Genomic DNA, 15682 nt, shown 5'->3' with positions numbered 1-15682 from the left:
GAGACCCTGTCTCTCTACACATATATTTATTTTAAAAAAAGAGGGAAAAAATCCTAAAAATAAAACAGTGTCACACTTCCTTCAACGTGCTGCCTCATTTGAGCTTTCTGTTTCTATCCTGTGGAGAAAATCTCTAGACATTACTCATTACCTTTCAGTACCCGTTGGTACTTCCCAGGCACGGAGTGGGAGAGGATAACTGATTTTTCTGAGTGCGTAATCATTCATTTACTCAGTGTTTATTAAGACCAACTAAAAAGAGAAAGGTTCCCTTGTCCCCCTCGCAGGGTGTGCGATGGGGGTGTGGCTTGATTCTTCAGTGCCCTGCTGCCCAAACCTCTAGGGGAGCATACAGACAGGCAGGCTCCAACCCCATGGCCGTGTCTAGGGGTGAATGTTTACAGCTGAAGCCCCAGTGGGCGTGTGTTCCAGGGTGCTCTTTTAGTTTTGCCGTCTGTAGGCAGCTTGTGTTAACCAGGTCAATGAGACCCTCTAGTTGTCGAAAGGACAGAGCTGTCTGTATCCTGGGTTCTTGCCTGGGTGTACCAGAAGAATCGGATCACACCTGGGCTTGGAGAATCAGTGCGAAGTGTTATTGAGTGGAAGCAGCTCTCAGCTGATGGAGGAGCCAGAAGGGAGATGGTTTTCTCCTGGAGTTGAGCTGCTTAGTGGCCTAGCTCTCCTCCGACTGCCCCGGCCAAACTCCGCCTTGTCCTGCCGCTACGTGGCCCGCCGGCGTGCCAGGGTCTGTGGGTGTGCTCTTCCGCCGGCATGCTCCACTGACGTCCTCTCCATGTCCAGCCGCTTTTCTTCTTCCCTTCCACTGATGTGTTTCTCTCAGCATCCGGCAGCTTCTCTCTCTGCCTTGCTAGGGTCTCGGGGTTTTTATAGGCCCAGGATGGGGGCATGGCAGGCCAGGGTGATCTTGGAAAATGCAACATTTGGGTGAGAAGGCGAAAGTGCCTGCCCTCACCTAGGTCCGCGGGGGTGGAGCCCTAGCCAGGGACCACGCCCTCTTCTACCCAGCACCTCCCTTCTGTATCATTTAAAGAGATGACACTCTTCCCTTCCCCGCACTCCCGTATCATTTCCCCTCTCTGAAAACGTACATCTAACTGCTGTTAGAATATGGACGATGACCTGTCTTAGCTGCTTCCCGCTGACAGGGGGCGTTGTTTTTGAGAAAACAGCAGTCAAATTCCTCCCAGAGGTCTGTCTAAGGGTTCCTAGCAAAGGGGAGTCATTATCTGAGGCTCCAGTTGCCTGTCCAGTTGGAGTTTGATGGTTCTAGGCATGAGAGAAAAAAAAAAAAACACCCAGGTTTTATAAGGTTAAGTATGCATGGGTTAAACATGTGTGTTATAAAAATAAAGAATGTACTCCCAAAGAGCACAAAGATAAGAAGTGAAATATACTAACAGCAAAGTTGTACCCTGAGCTGTTTCACCCCTGGTGCAAGAAATTAAACCTTGTACAAGAGCAGATAAACTTTAGAATGAAGTAACTATTCTTGCCATATCTTTAGCAGTTAACAGGTGCACCCTGGGAATTCTGGGGTTTGTGGACCTACACGGTGGCCACTGAAGCTTTTGTCTCTTTCCTGTGTCTCCTCTCACTGTCCTGGGCCTCCGTCTCTATTATAAAAGACTGAGGTGGCCACTTTTAGGAGGTCTTCTAATGTACTATCTGGTCAATGGCCCAGTTTTTGCAACTTCCTCCTGATGTCAGGAGCCGCCTGAGTAATAAAGTTATGCTTTGGGATTCACTGTCCCTCAACTGAACCAGGAGAGAGAGAGGTGAGCTTTACCAAGGCCTCTCTTAGCCTTTCCTAGAAGACGATTGGATTTTCATCAAATTCCTGGTTGATCGTGGACAACTTGTTCTTAGTCTTATGTAAGCCTTCCATTACACACACCTGAAAATGTCTCCTCCGCCCGGCTTCCATCTCGTGATTGGGGTCCCATTTACGGTCATTCACTGGCACTGCTTCTCTTCCGGTTGGATAATATTCACCCCCTTTCCTGATGCTACATGTGATGCAAAGCTCATCCCCAAATCTCTCTGCAGCTTGTAGAGTGGCCTGTTTCTCAGTGTCTATCACAGTCTGATTCAAAAGTAACATAACTTCTCTCCAGGAGAGTTCAACTATTTGGTTGAAATTCTAGAAAGCCTCTATATACCTATGAGGATCATCTGAAAACTTGCCCAGATCCCCCCTTAATTTACTTTAAGTCCTGTAAGGAGAAGGGGACCTGGACCTTGCTGGCCCAAATTCACCAGGCATCTGTTGGAGGAGCAAGAGTGAGACTGCGGCTTGTTTAAAGTGAGAATTTGTAGGAGGGGCCAAGTGAGAGGCTGAAGCTGGATAGGGAGGTCGGGGTGGACCCAGAGGAGCAGGGCTTGAGGGAGCTGGCCTCTCTTTCCGGGGTGCCTCTAGGACTCGTATCTTTAATTCCCTGGGCTTACCCCTTGCAGCCTTCTCTGAGATGGCAAACAGGAGGGCTGGATGAATCCTACACTGTCGGCAAGGTCTGGATTTCCTTGCAAGGTATAGAAAGGCCCCTGCACATACGGGGCCTCAGGCCATCTGTCCTCACATCTACAGAAAAGTCTCAACAGCCGAATGGTATGGAAATGAATGATTCCTTCCTAGGGCCAACCCAGTCCTTCATAATTTGGCCAAACCTTTGTGCAGAGGGCTCTGAGGTGTTTCTCCTGCAGATTCTGAGGGTCAAAGCAGTCCCGATGGTTCAGGGTACACTACAGAGGAGTATAAACTGGGGGTGTTGAAGAGAACTGGAGACAGGGAATAGAGGAGCCCCTCATTCTCTTCCTTCTTTCAGCGAAAACTCAGGGTGTGATGGAGAGAGAAAGCGAGCATGATCCTTTCACTCTCCACTCCTTATCCCTGAGCCCTGGCGACCTTGGCAGGTGCCAGCCATGGGTACTAATGTGGTATGTACCCATGAAGCAGGGAAAACCTGGAGACTAGGAATGAACCGCCCTTGCCTATGCCTCCCTTTCTCCCTGCTGTCGGCAAACCTTCAGGTCCTTGGGCCTGTTTATGCCATGAAGCATGGCCTCCTTCCATAGGGTGGGGGGTTTAGTCAGCAGGAATTGGTGCTACCCATTTACATTGTGCCTGTTCCCTGGCTTTGGATCCCTCAGACCTGTTTTTTCTTTCTAAGACCTCAGCCTGAAGCTTGGAATCGAGTTTGGGACTGAAAAGATATTTTAGAGGCTGGTTCTATCTGTTGAGAGTGTCTCAAATGTGCCCTGCCGAATTTGCAGCTCTCCGCCAGCAGGGGTCGCTGGTCCCCTGCTAACTTCCCCATCAGAAACAGTTGGGAGGGGAGCCCTCTCACTTAGAAAAGGAAAAAAGATACAAAAATCAATTCAAGATGGATTAAAGACTTAAACGTTAGACCTAAAACCATAAAAACCCTAGAAGAAAACCTAGGCCCTACCATTCAGGACATAGGCATGGGCAAGGACTTCATGTCTAAAACACCAAAAGCAATGGCAACAAAAGCCAAAATTGACAAATGGAATATAATTAAACTAAAGAGCTTCTGCACAGCAAAAGAAACTACCATCAGAGTGAACAGGCAACCTACAAAATGGGAGAAAATTTTCACAACCTACTCATCTGACAAAGGGCTAATATCCAGAATCTACAATGAACTCAAACAAATTTACAAGAAAAAAACAAACAACCCCATCAAAAAGCGGGCAAAGGACATGAACAGACACTTCTCAAAAGAAGATATTTATGCAGCCAAAAAACACATGAAAAAATGCTCACCATCACTGACCATCAGAGAAATGCAAATCAAAACCACAATGAGATACCATCTCAAACCAGTTAGAATGGCAATCATTAAAAAGTCAGGAAACAACAGGTGCCAGAGAGGATGTGGAGAAATAGGGACACTTTTACACTGTTGGTGGGACTGTAAACTAGTTCAACCATTGTGGAAGTCAGTGTGGCGATTCCTCAGGGATCTAGAACCAGAAATACCATTTGACCCAGCCATCCCATTACTGGGTATATACCCAAAGGACTATAAATCATGCTGCTATAAAGACACATGCACACGTATGTTTATTGCGGCACTATTCACAATAGCAAAGACTTGGATCCAACCCAAATGTCCAACAACGATAGACTGGATTAAGAAAATGTGGCACATATACACCATGGAATACTATGCAGCCATAAAAAATGATGAGTTCATGTCCTTTGTAGGGACATGGATGAAATTGTCCTGAAATTGAAATGACAATGAAATCATCATTCTCGGTAAACTATCGCAAGAACAAAAAACCAAACACCGCATATTCTCACTCAGGTGGGAACTGAACAATGAGAACACATGGACACAGGAAGGGGAACATCACACTCTGGGGACTGTTGTGGGGTGGGGGGAGGGGGGAGGGATAGCATTGGGAGATATACCTAATGCTAGATGACGAGTTAGTGGGTGCAGCGCACCAGCATGGCACATGTATGCATATGTAACTAACCTGCACATCATGCACATGTACCCTAAAACTTAAAAGTATAATAATAATAATATAAAAAAGGAAAAAAGAGAAAAACAGTTTAAGGGGCAAAAAGGGGGGAGATTCTGGGGGAAGAACCCCTTGCTTAGTGCAACTGCGTCCCTCTAATTCTTACAACTTTCCCATCCTTTCCCCAGTTCAGACCAGGTTGAATTCCTTGGCCAAGGGAGGAAAGGTTCCCTTGGCACACTTGACCAAGGCGCTCCCTTTAGGGTCCCGGCTACCCCCTCGGCTTCCTCCCGCCCGGTTCGTGGCTTTTGGGCTTGGCCTTTGCCTGCCGTGGGCACGCCCAGGTGCCCGAGCTGGGAAGGGGAAGAATAAGGAGAGGTGCCCAGAGCCGTGTGTGCCTGCGGCTCTCGAGGTAGAGGCATACATGCACCTCTAGGAAAAATTGGTCTGATTTGCACCTTTGGCGGCTGAGCCAAATACTCATTCTACTTAGTAACATTGCCGCAGCCTGTAGCAAAACTCTTAACATTATAAAGAAGGAGATAAGAGCCATTTTTAAACCGTGTGAGAGAGAGAAAAAGAGATGAAAGGAAAACAGCCGCTTACCCACAAGAAAGACAGGTGGTAGGGTTTTCGAAGGCAGACATTCACCTTCCGAGATCCCAGATGAGGCCCCAGTTAAAAGAGGAAAAGTTCCTTTGTCCCCCTCGCAGAGTGTGCGATGGGAGTGTGGCTCACTTCTTCAGTGCCCCGCAGCTCAAACCTCTAGGGGAGCATACAGTCAGGCAGGCTCCCACCCCACGGCAGTGCCCAGGGGTGAATGTTTACAGCTGAAGCCTGTGTTCCAGGGTGCCCTTAGTTTTGCCGTCTGTAGGCAGCTTGTGTTAACCAGGTCAATGAGTACCTCAAGTAGAGGTACTTGTGGAAAGGACCGAGGCCTTTCTGTATCCTGGGTTCTTGCCTGGGTGTACCAGAAGAATCGGATCACACGGGGGCTTGGAGAACGAGTGCAAAGTGTTATTGAGTGGAAGCAGCTCTCAGCCGACGGAGGAGCCACAAGGGAGATGGTTTCCTCCTGGAGTTGAGCTGCTCAGTGGCCTAGCTCTCCTCCGACTGCCCCGGCCAAACTCCGCCTGGTCCTGCCGCTGGGTGGCCTGCCGGCCTCTGTGGGTGTGCTCTTCCGCCGGCGTGCTCCCTTGACGTCCTCTCCACGTCCAGCCGCTTGTTTTCTTCCACTGATGCGTTCCTCTCAGCATCCAGCAGTTTCTGCCTCTGCCCTGCTAGGGTATCGGGTTTTTATAGGCCCAGAATGGGGGCATGGCGGACCAGGGTGGTCTTGGAAAATGCAACATTTGGGCAAGAAGGCAGAAGTGCCTGTCCTCACCCAGGTCCGGGGGGGTGGAGCCCTAGCCGGGGACCACGCCCCCCTCTACCCAGCACCTCCCTTCTGTATCCTTTAAAGGGACCACACTCTTCCCTTCCCCCGCACTCCCGTATCATTGCCGTGTGCCGCGCTGTCCGCTAGGTGGAGATGACAAAAATGAACCAGAGGCCCTGCCCTTAAGAATCTGTATTTGGGTAGAAAGTGATTTGTTAAGAGAGAGATTATAGATTTGGGATTGGTAAACTATGCCCTGGCTGACAAACAAAAGGGGTTCCCCATGGCTGAGGTGCTCAAATTTAAAACATAACCTGGTGCCCAGGGCTGGGTGAGGGAGTGGCCACGAACTCTGTGTTCTCAGACACTGTAAACGCACCACAGGGCCCCCCTTTTCACAACGAAGCCCAATCAGTCCCCGTTGTTAGTGCCAAGATAAACTGTAGCCAGAGCGGCCCCCACCCTCCTCCCCGCCCGACACGCCCCCCACGCCCCGCACGCCCCTCACGCCCCGCACGCCCCCCACGCCCCCCACCACTGTTTGAAAGAAACAGCTAACAAAGACTTCCGGTTCGCGGCTTGGAAACCAACCCATCAGGGCCCAGCTGTATCAACCAATCAGAACTAAGCACGTTTCAATCCTTCATTTGCCTACATGGACCTAATGGGGACCCCAGGGCAGGAGCTTTTTGCTCTAAAACCCGAACTCCCTCTTTGCTCTTTGAACACACCTTCATTTTACACCAAAGTCCGCATCTCCCAGGCTTGTACACTGTTCACTGGAATAGTCTGTTTCCTCCAAATTCCTTTTCAGAGACCTTTTTGTTAAGAGTTGAGAAGTAGGAGCAGTTATTTCTAGGAAATCTGTCTGCGGGTCGTAGACTGAGCTGAATGCCTGAAAAGGAAACAGTGGGGGGCAGTACTGGTAGCGGTAAATTTACTAGCGCTAGCAGAGGTAGATTTACTAGCACTCACAGAGGTAGGTTTAACCACATCACAAGTGGTCTTGGATGATGGGCCAGGGATTTGTGACTTAATTAAGCATAGGAGTAATCAAAGCTTTTGAGCAGGGGGCACCAAAATCGTCTGGCTGTAAATAGATCCTGAAATTTGGAATCTCATTTTTGAGAATGAATTTAGAATATGGGTGGATTCAGGGATGATCTGAGGACGTGTGAAAAGGACACAGCCGTGCTGGCCACCCTCCTGATGACGTGTTTGCTGCTTCTCACTCTGACTTTAGTGAGCATGGAGAGCTTCACACACGCACATGGGAAACGGTAATTTTCCCTAACTCATCCCTGTGGCCAGGGCAGCCTCAGACACTTAAGAAATCTAGACAACACTTCTAACTAAAATGCCAAGAGAAATTCTACATGGCTGAAAGCGGGGAGCTAGCCATCCCAGCCCAGAGATGTTTCTTCCTAAGAGGAGGCGCACTGATGCAGAAACCTGTAACATGCTGTGGTGACCGGAAGAACGGAGCCCCCCACCCGCACCTGCTGTGGGGGAGGGTGGTTTGTGGCAGACCACCGAGCTCTGCCAATCTCGGTTCAAGTCTGGGCATTGCCACTAATTTGCTTTGTTCAAAGTCACTTGTCTTCTCTGGGCCCGAGTCTCTGGGTCTGTAAACTGGGAAGAAAGACTGGGTGGTCTCCAAAGTCCCTTTGAGGGCAGCCACTGTGTGGGCTCGTGGGACTGAGTGAGACGGCTGAGAGCGCTGGCGTGTCCAGGCTGACGAGCCCCAGGGTCCTCTCCCCTCCCACTGGTGCCGAGGGAGGCACCGCAATGAGCTGCACTTTTGCTCACAACCCTGGCCCGGTCTCATGGCCTGAGTTCAAGTCCTGGACCTTGTGAGAAACAAACTCACCTGTCCACACCCAGAGAATGGACTCACAACCCGGAGAACAGCGAGAGTGAGACTTTTAATGACAGTCTTGCGAGGTCGGGTGTCCGATGGGAAGGCACGCCCAGCCCGGTTTTGTTGTTGTTGCTGTTGTTTTGAGATGGGGTCTTTCTCTGTCGCCCAGGCTGGAGTGCGGTGGCAGGATCTCGGCTCACTGTAACTCTGCCTCCCGAGTCCAAGTGATCCTCCTGCCTCAGCCTCCTGAGTAGCTGGGATCACAGGCACTCACCACCACGCCTGGCTAATTTTCGTGTTTTCAATAGAGATGGGGTTTTACCAGGATGGCCAGGCTGGTGTCAAACTCCTGACCCCAAGTGATCCGCCTGCCTCACGTCGGCCTCCTAAAGTGCTGGGATTACAGGCGTGAGCCACTGCACCAGCCTCCAGCATGGTTTTAACAAGCACTTTATCCCTTAGTGTGCAGGTCCCTCCCCCAGTTCCTCATAGGCTGAGCACTATGGGGTCACAGTCTTCCCGGATGTCACCTATTGGTTGTTGGGCAGGGGCTGTAGGTGTCTTTTTAGGGTTGTCTTGCTGCATTTTGTTGCAGCCCACAGTGCATTGCAATCCTAGTTAGCCCTGGGGCTCTTTAAGTATTTGACTTATGACCTACGTAGCTGGCAGGCTGATAAGAACAGACAAAGCCAGCTATTTTGCAGACTGGTAAACTTTTATCTTAGACTAAACTTCTTTGGTTCAGGTGAGGGCAACTAAGGGGGATCCCGATAAGCAGGCATCGGCTGTCTGAGCAGGGGCCTGGGATATCCTGTTTCTTCTGTATTTTGCAGACCTAAGCCGATTCAAGGCACTTTGTCTTGGAAATGGACCACCGTAGACATGATCCCCTTCAGCCCTGTTGTAGGTTAGCAATGTGAACTTGGGCAAGTCATTAGCCTCCCTGAACCTCTGTTGCCTTTTCTGAGAAATAAATAAATGAATGTGTCAATGCCCTCCAGCCCTAGAAAAATAGAGGGATAAAAACAAAAAAGTCGAGGGAGCTGGCTTCCCGTAAGTATGACACTATCACTATCACTATCAGGCTAAGCAGGTTCCCTTTGCAAAAGGAAGTAAGAAAAGTTAGATACAGAAAAACAGATTTTGACATACACACTCAAAAGCTAGTGGCATTATACTGTTTTTGACAATAGCTTAGGCCTTTGACTGTTTTATCAAGCTATATAACAAAGCACTGCGCTTATTAACCCCAGAAGTGTGGAAAGGAAGAACAAAGGAAGAAGCAGCTGTGTCTCATCTTGAATTGTAAGCCCCATAATCCCCATAATCCTCATGTGTCACAGGAGAGACCAGGTAGAGGTGACTGGATGATGGGGTGGTCCCCCCCATGCCGTTCCCATGCACGGGAGTGACCAGGTGGAGGTGACTGGATGATGAGGTGGTCCCCCCATGCCGTTCCCATGCACGGGAGAGACCAGGTGGAGGTGACTGGATGATGGGGTGGTCCCCCCATGCCGTTCCCATGCACGGGAGTGACCAGGTGGAGGTGATTGGATGATGGGGTGGTCCCCCCATGCCGTTCCCATGCACGGGAGTGACCAGGTGGAGGTGACTGGATGATGGGGTGGTCCCCCCATGCCGTTCCCATGCACGGGAGTGACCAGGTGGAGGTGACTGGATGATGGGGTGGTCCCCCCATGCTGTTCCCATGCACGGGAGTGACCAGGTGGAGGTGACTGGATGATGGGGTGGTCCCCCCATGCTGTTCTCATGCATGGGAGAGACCAGGTGGAGGTGACTGGATGATGGGGTGGTCCCCCCATACTGTTCCCATGCACGGGAGTGACCAGGTGGAGGTGACTGGATGATGGGGTGGTCCCCCCATACTGTTCCCATGCACGGGAGTGACCAGGTGGAGGTGACTGGATGATGGGGTGGTCCCCCCATGCCGTTCCCATGCACGGGAGTGACCAGGTGGAGGTGACTGGATGATGGGGTGGTCCCCCCATGCCGTTCCCATGCACGGGAGTGACCAGGTGGAGGTGACTGGATGATGGGGTGGTCCCCCCATGCCGTTCCCATGCACGGGAGTGACCAGGTGGAGGTGACTGGATGATGGGGTGGTCCCCCCATGCCGTTCCCATGCACGGGAGTGACCAGGTGGAGGTGACTGGATGATGGGGTGGTCCCCCCATGCTGTTCCCATGCACGGGAGTGACCAGGTGGAGGTGACTGGATGATGGGGTGGTCCCCCCATACTGTTCCCATGCACGGGAGTGACCAGGTGGAGGTGACTGGATGATGGGGTGGTCCCCCCATACTGTTCCCATGCACGGGAGTGACCAGGTGGAGGTGACTGGATGATGGGGTGGTCCCCCCATACTGTTCCCATGCACGGGAGTGACCAGGTGGAGGTGACTGGATGATGGGGTGGTCCCCCCATACCGTTCCCATGCACGGGAGTGACCAGGTGGAGGTGACTGGATGATGGGGTGGTCCCCCCATGCCGTTCCCATGCACGGGAGTGACCAGGTGGAGGTGACTGGATGATGGGGTGGTCCCCCCATGCCGTTCCCATGCACGGGAGTGACCAGGTGGAGGTGACTGGATGATGGGGTGGTCCCCCCATGCTGTTCTCATGCACGGGAGAGACCAGGTGGAGGTGACTGGATGATGGGGTGGTCCCCCCATACTGTTCCCATGCACGGGAGTGACCAGGTGGAGGTGACTGGATGATGGGGTGGTCCCCCCATGCTGTTCTTGTGACAGTGAGCTCTCAGGAGACCTGGTGGTTTCATACATGCTCAGTAGCTCCTCCTGCATTGCTTCTCTTTCCTGCCGCCTTCTGAAGAAGGTGCCTTGCTTCCCCTTCCACCGGGATTGTGAGTGTCCCTGGGGCCTTTCCAACCATGCTGAGCTGTGAGTCAATTAAAGCTCTTTCCTTTCTAAATTACCCAGTCTCAAGCAGTTCTTCACAGCAGTGTGAAAATGGACTAATGCAGTGACCACTCCCAGCCTGTTCCTTCTGGGTGCAGGTCCACATCTGGGATTTTAAGACTAACCAGACCCTCCTAGTTTCTAAAAGCTTTGATTTTTCCAGAGCCTCCTTCAGGCCAGTAGGTAACCAGGAGCCCTGAGAGGGCTGGTGGGGGCTGACCTGTCACAGCCTCCTCAGGGAGCCAGAAAAGCAGGGCCAAGGGGCCAGGCCAGAGAACCTGTGAGCATGAGGAGCCCCAGAGGCCAGGAGAGCCCAGGGAATTCCATGACCTCAGAGGCCGCCCCCATCGCCCCTGCATGCGTGTGGAGCATGGGGATGTGCCAAGCCCAGCCCAGCCTGCAGCAGAGACCCCCACCCCCACACATCCCTGCTGTCGCCATCCCTGAGGCCTGGCCCTGCCCTTGCCTCTCCTTGGCCGGCCCTGGGCAGCCAGGGGCTCCAGTGTGTCTGGCTTGGAGTTGCTGGCCTCAGGAGAGGTGGGGCCGAGGATGCCACATAAACATGCAGGGTGCCTGGTGAAATCTGAATTTCAGATAAACAATGAATACATTTTTTAGTGTAAGTATATCCCAAATGTTACATGGGACGTACTTACACTGAAAGACAGCTATCGATCTGAAATCCAGATGTAACTGGCCAGCCTGCATTTTTATCAGCTCTATCTGCCCACCCCACCCATGGAGGAGCAGCCACACCTCTCAGGGCTGGGGTGCTCTGATTTCACTGGAGTTGCAGGTGGGGCCTGCGGGGCCAGGAAGGATAGGGGTGACTGGAGGAAGTGCAGAGACCATCAGGGACCTGGCCGGGCCTGTGGGGAGGCAGCTTCAGGCAGGGCAGGCTGGTCATCCTGGGGTACACCTGCTGGCAGAGCCCCCGGAAGTACCCTCAGAGGCAAGGTGGCCACACAGGGAGAAGGGGAGAAACCACCCAGGTCAGGCGCGCTGTGGGGACCTCTGAGAGCCCCGCCTGATAGCTGTGATGGTTAATTTCATGGGTCAATTTGGCGTGTGTTTTTGGATGAGATTAATTTTTAAATCTGTGAACTTCGGGTAAAGCAGGTGGGTGGGCCTCATCTGTGGGCGGCAAGCCACCCAGGCGCCAAGGCAAGAGACAGAGGACACGAGCTGTTCCAGTATAATAAAATATAAAACAAGAATAGTTGTACCAGATATAGATCTTAGATATGATTATATATGAATATCATTAATCATTAGTTGGTAGCAATTACTCTTTATTCCAATATTATAATAATCCTCGCTCTATAATCATAGCCTAGGAAAAACCAGGCCATACAGAGATAGGAGCTGAGGGGACATAGTGAAGTGTGACCGGAAGACAGGAGTGTGAGCCTTCTGTTATGCCCGGACAGGGCCACCAGAGGGCTCCTTGGTCTAGCGGTGACGCCAGCGTCTGGGAAGATGCCTGTTACCAGGTGGACCGTGGTCCAGCGGTAGCAAAAGGTGTCAAGGAACAACACCCGCTACTTAGCAGACCGGGAAAGCGGCATGGGGCGGGGTGGTCTCCCTTTCCCCGGGGGAGTTTAGAGAAGACTCTGCTCCTCCACCTCTTGTGGAGAGCCTGACATGAGTCAGACTCGCCCACAGTTATCCGGAGGCCTAACCATCTCCCTGTGATGCTGTGCTTCAGTGGTCACGCTCCTAGTCCGCCTTCATGTTCCATCCTGTACACCTGGCTCTGCCTTCTAGATAGCAGTAGTCAATTAGTGAAAGTACTAATAGTCCCTGATATGCAGAAATAATGGCGTAAGCTGTCTTTCTCTCTGTCTCCTCTCCTTCTCTGCCTCGGCTGCCAGGCAGGGAAGGGCCCCCTGTCCAGTGGACACGTGACCCACGTGACCTTACCTATCATTGGAGGTGACTCACATTCTTTACCCTGCCCCTTCTGCCTTGTATCCAATAAATAACAGCGCAGCCTGGCATTCGGGGCCACTACTGGTCTCTGTGCATTGGTGGTAGTGGTCCCCCGGGCCCAGCTGCCTTTTCTCTTATCTCTTTGTCTTGTGTCTTTATTTCTACACTCTCTCGTCGCTGCACACAGGGAGAGACCCACCGACCCTGTGGGGCTGGTCCCTACACTCCTCCAATCAGTTGAAGGCCAAAATAGAGTAAGAAGGCTGGCCCCCTGGGCCAGAAAGCCTTCTCCTGCAGCCTGCCTTTGGGCTTGGCCTGCACCATGGGCTCTTCTGGGTCCTGAGCCTGCCCGCCCACACCGCACAGGAGCCAATGCCTCGTGCAAAGTCTCTGCTCCTCTCCACACATCCTAGTGGCTCTGTTTCCTTGCTGAGCCCTGATGAATGCAAGGCCCAAAGAGGCAACAGTCCCACACAGGAGTCAGGACATCTTGTGTTTAGTCCCACTGGCCAGTTCCCCATCCCTGTGCCTCAGTTTACCCATGAGGGAGGAGTGAATGGGGCATCCTCCCTGAGCACCTGAAGCTACACAGCTGTGCTCCGTGGAGGGACCTGGACATCCACGCACTTCCTCCCTGTGCTGTGGGTGTCACTGGGCCTCTGATTGCGTCAGGAGCTGGTGCCAGGGAGGAAGGAGGCAGACAAGCTGCTGCCAGCACCCAGGCACACGCAGGGAGCCACATGCACTCCCACCCAGTGCACTCTGCTCTGTTTACGATCAAAGGGCACCAGCACTGCTGGGTGGAAACAAAACTAAAAACACCAGAACTTGTCAATCGAGATTTTAAAAATTCAGAATACAAACCAGAGGGGAAAATGCTGGAACATCGGAATATTTAGCTCTTTCCAAGGTTGCTCTTCTGGTCTTTGTCTCTGCTGATAAACATTTACATGGTGACAAGATGTGCCGTATGAATCACGTGCAAGCCGCTGTGGCCACATGCTCCAAGTTTCTGAAAACTGCAGGGAACCCTCGTGACAGCACTCTGGAGTGTCCTCGGCCAGGCGTCTTTTGTTCACTCGTGGGAGTTCTTTTCAACAGTCTCGAAGGAGCAAACACTTTAAGATCATTGTTGTCTAAATTAGTTTCCCATTGGAGTTCCTTCTTTGGGTTCCTGTTTTCCCACAGGATCTTGGCAGCAGTTTTTGCCTCCACTCCTTGCTCTTCCGTCTCCTCCTGCAAACCTGCTGGAGTCTCCAACCAGCTGGGCAGAGCCCCACTCATCCCCTCAGCTGACAAGAGTGCCCTTTACCCGTTGCTGCTCATGCCAGGACAGGAAGCAGACGACTGCTAACAAAATGTTTTCACTGTGATCACTGCTACCTGTGTTGGGTGCAGGTGCCCAAGTGTCACCCAAGCCTCTCCCGTGGTGCAGGTGCTCAGGCAGTTCCCAGGCCTCCCTGTGGTCTAGGTGTCCACACGCTACCCAAGCCTCTCCCGTGGTGCAGGTGCTCAGGTCACACCCAAGCCTCCTTCCTGTGAGATGCCAGTGCTCCAGGTGTTCCTGAAGCCTCCCCTGTGCTGCAGGGGCTCACGTCACACCCAGACCTCCTACAAGATACAGGTGCTCAGGTGTCACTCATGTCTCCCCCATGGTGCAGGAGCTCCAGGTGTCACTCAAGCCTCCCCTCTGGGGCAGGTGACTTAAGAGCACTTGTTATTAGAGTCCTATATTGATTATAAAACCATCTTTTAAAGGGGATTAAAATGAAGCAACAATTGTCTGTGTATGATAAGTCTTGGGGCAGCCGCAGTTAGACACAATTGACAAGGAAATTTGTTAATTTATACGATGTCTGACTTGGAGGCCAGCTGTGCAGACACTTCCTTCAGCTGAAAGTCGTCAGGGGTTGAGAATCTGTCCCAGGGCCCTTCAGCCCTCAGGGCAGTCCTGTTCCACTGGCTGAGTGTGGCGGAGGGGGCCAGCTGTGTGGAGCTTCCTCCCATTTGTCCGACTGATGCAGTCTGCCTTCCAGTGGCCTGGCTTCCCGCAGCGATGGCAGTTACCTGGGAGGGTGTTCCGAGGGCAACCTGGAGGGGCGGGAGGGCTTGTAAAACAGCCAATAGCTGAGCCTGCCTCTTGTCCCTGCGTTTCTCCTTCTCCTTAGCCCTGTCCTCCTTATTCTGCTCTCAGTTATAAACAACTGAGGAGGCTAATTTGAGGATTTTTCTGCATGGGGACACTGGGTTCTAAGGTTGACTCTTGTAATTTTCTCCCAGTTCCTTTTTATTACGAAGGAAAGTGAGTTTTTTGTTTTAAGCTTTGGAGGATCAAATTTTTCCCAGTTCTTGGGGATGCATTTAAGGGGTGTGTCCTGTGGTATAGAGATGTGATTATCCAGAGAGAACAGAGGAGGAAAAAGAAGGAGTCCCCTGTTATTTCCTTATTATCCTTTCCTGAACAGGGCATCCCCCATTCATCCTTAGGGTTCCAGAATGAACCCATTTTACGACGTACCCTTAACCTTGGTCCCATTTTGTCACAATTACCCGCATGAGAACAAGGAAGATGCCAGAATGAACAGGGGGCCCCGTGTTCATCCTTGGGGTTGTGGAATGAACTGGTCTGTGTACCCCTCACCTTGCCTTCATGTCTGTTCTAATGGTAATCTGACAGCCTGGGAAAAACCTTCATCTCTGTCCTATGGGTCTCTTGCACCTGCGGCCTTGGGCCATCCTATATCCTCATCTCCATGACCTGATAGTGACTCTCACTTGGAGCACTCTAGCAACAAGGTGGCATCTCTTCTCGGATTCCCAGTTCCCATGTTCTTGAAGGAGATGAGGAGCTGTATTAGCCTATTTTCACACTGCTATAAGCAACGCCTGAGACTGGGTCATTTATTTAAAAAGGAAGTTTAATTGACTCACAGTTCTTCCTGACTGGGGAGGCCTCAGGAAACTTACAATCATGGCAGAACATGAAGGGGAAGCAAGGCACAGCTTGCATGGTGGCAGGAGAGAGAGAGCAAGGGAGGAACTGCCAATCACTTTTAAAC

The 15682-nt window shown here is 51.7% G+C and overlaps 1 long non-coding RNA gene across 12 annotated transcripts in view; it reads right to left on the bottom strand.

The window, feature by feature from the left end:
* The window catches only part of LOC100613395 (uncharacterized), a 36567-nt gene extending 27288 nt beyond the window's left edge, over positions 1–9279 (bottom strand). For 7 of the 12 annotated variants that reach the window (XR_010154438.1, XR_010154448.1, XR_010154440.1 and 4 more), the window contains exon 1: positions 5122–6356. This is a non-coding gene — a long non-coding RNA (uncharacterized LOC100613395). Of the gene's footprint in view, positions 1–5121; positions 6357–6624 lie in introns of those variants that run through there. The other 5 variants (XR_010154439.1, XR_010154442.1, XR_010154444.1 and 2 more) reach the window with 4 other exon arrangements.
* Positions 9280–15682: the final 6403 nt, after the last annotated feature.

This window comes from Pan troglodytes, chromosome 22, assembly GCF_028858775.2.
Source record: "Pan troglodytes isolate AG18354 chromosome 22, NHGRI_mPanTro3-v2.0_pri, whole genome shotgun sequence".
In the NCBI taxonomy this organism is placed as follows: domain Eukaryota; kingdom Metazoa; phylum Chordata; class Mammalia; order Primates; family Hominidae; genus Pan; species Pan troglodytes.
This window is presented reverse-complemented; position numbering and strand designations above follow the sequence as displayed.